Source organism: Corapipo altera, unplaced genomic scaffold, assembly GCF_003945725.1.
Source record: "Corapipo altera isolate COAL_440 unplaced genomic scaffold, ASM394572v1 71, whole genome shotgun sequence".
Taxonomy (NCBI): Eukaryota; Metazoa; Chordata; class Aves; order Passeriformes; family Pipridae; genus Corapipo; species Corapipo altera.
The window spans coordinates 1284815-1287223 of record NW_020884916.1 but is presented as its reverse complement, the minus strand read 5'-3'; positions in this window follow the sequence as shown (position 1 = coordinate 1287223).

Here is a 2409-nt window from a genome sequence, read left to right as displayed (position 1 = left end):
TTCATGTAGTGGTTGAGGTGAGTTGAGCTATGAGGTTCTGCATCTGCTTTCAGAAACTAAACCTTGGAACAAGGTGCACAGTACTGGAGATGAGGATTTACCCTGGGTTAACACTGAACACAAAGGAAAATTAATGCACAAAGTTAAGATAATATTCACATTCCTCATTCTGAAGGCTCACACCATGTCTTAGTGCAGGGCGAATATCACCTATGACAACTTCCAAATGCTTTAAAGCTTTTTTCTGTCTGTCTGTGTATTATTTTCTATTTTGATTCAGCTCCCCACCTGTTAATTCACCACGACAAATGGCATCTTTCTGCTTGTAAATATGTTAGAAAATAGAACAGTAACTTGTTACTACTTTTCTACCCAAAAACCTACTGACTTTGTCATTCTGTGAATATTGTAAGTGATACCAGTCTGAGCTGATTCCCACCACTGAGTGAACTTGCTTGGCTAAAACTGGGGGGAAAAAAAGAACAGCCAATGTGAGCCTGAGATCTCTTGAGCCAGTGTTTCCAGTTTAGAGCTATGAACAGACCCTGAAGAGCCAGGTCCAAATGTTACACAAGTTTGTGGGCTAAACATTAAAACCACTGGATATCAGCCCCTTCCAGGAACACCAGGGTTAGAATGGAAACCTTTTGGATTAAGGTGGGACTGCTGTTTCAATTGCAGAGAACAGCTGAGATTATGTGTTGTAGCTGCTTGACATAATCTCTTCCTGCTACAGAGCTGGAACACACCCTGCCAGCCCAGGGAACTGCTTTGTTGGCAACACAGGAAAACCAGGGAATTAGAGAAACCCTTGGCAGTGAACTTTACCTATTCTGAAGCAGAAACTATGTGAATATTCCACAAACTGCATAGAGAGAAAGGGGACTATATTGCTCTCTGGGTTGTGTTTTAGCATCTTCAGAAAACAGCAGGTAGGGAGTCTGCCTCTGCATTATGGCTATTGCAATGTGCTGCTGCTCCAGAGCCTACAGGAATTTCTAGCCAGGCCTATTTCTGTGTCCTTTTATTCGTCTTGCTGTGGTTTATTTACAGAGATATTGCAAAACATATTGTGAACTGAGTACAATTAGTAAGTGCAGTGTGGATTTGGCAATGCCAGACTCAGCGTGGTGGAATTATGCTGTTATGGGTTTTCAATTCCTATAATCCATGGAAAAATAGATATCAGAGAGTAAGGGATGCTGGGAACATCCAGACCTTTTCCAGAGTCCAACTTGGACACAGGAGCTGGTCCAGGCAGGGGCTTTCTTGGGTTTTTATTCTGGCTTTTTCCAAAACACACAGTTTTATCTCCTTCAGTGTTGATTTAAATTAGGCACAATGTTATTCTGCACTCTCTGCTGAGAGACTGAGGCAAATCAGACCCGAGGTGGTGCTGGGCTCTGTGGCACCCTGGTGAAGGTGAGAAGAGCCAGACCTGACTTGGCTGACTTGTTCAACCTCCCTCCTGAGGGGGTCAGGGCTGCAGGTGCTTCCCGGGGCACTCTGTCCTGGGGTGTCTACATTCACCAGGCCAGCACTGCTCCTGGGCTGGGAACTCTGCTGAGAGACTGGACATGAGGTGCTGGTGGGCAGAAATCACTGCTGATGAGAGATGAGGGTGTCCTGTGTGATGTACACCATGCAAGACAAGCTACCACTTCTTGAGTTTCTCTCTCCATCTCCTTTTTTATTTCCTGGCTTGGGCTCCTGTAGTTCCTCCTGTTTGTTCATATTTACACCGCTGTAGTGGCTGGACATGAGACTGATGCCTCCTTCTTCCTTCTGCCCACGGCTTGGAGGCCCACACTGCTGCAGGGTTGGGTCTGTGGGTGGCAGAACCTTCTTGACCCCCTTGGGGACCTCTTAAAGTGTTGGTAGTTTATTTTTCTGAAGGCTTCAGCAGTAGGTAGCTCGAGGGTAGGTCAGCTCAAGGCGAAGGCAAAGCTGCTGCGTGGAGCTCCCGCAAGCTCTGCCTGGTTCTGGCTCCTGCTGCGAAGCGGAAAAGATGGTCTTGTCTTTGGTGAGAGTGGAGAGACCCACCACTACCTCCCCGTGGCTCTGAGACTGTCTGTGTCCAGTGCACCCGAGGCTGGATGGCCACGGGCAGCAATCAGGCGAGCGTTGCCTCGGCTCCCGCTCGGAGCACAGTGCGAGGGCAGCTCTGAAAAGTGCCCTGGTGGGACTGCTGTCCCAAAGGTCACCCCGAGGGACGAGGGAACCTCCCCCCTGCACCCCTACCGAGGCGTGGGCATGGCACTGCTGTCACCCCGGGGGCCTCATGCCCGGCACACGAGCCCCCCTCCGCGGCCGCCCCTCGGTGCGCGTGAATTGGCGTGGGGGGGGTTCTTCCTCCCTTTTTTTTTTGTTTTTTTTTTGTTTTTTCCCCCCTTAAAAACGCTGCTGCTG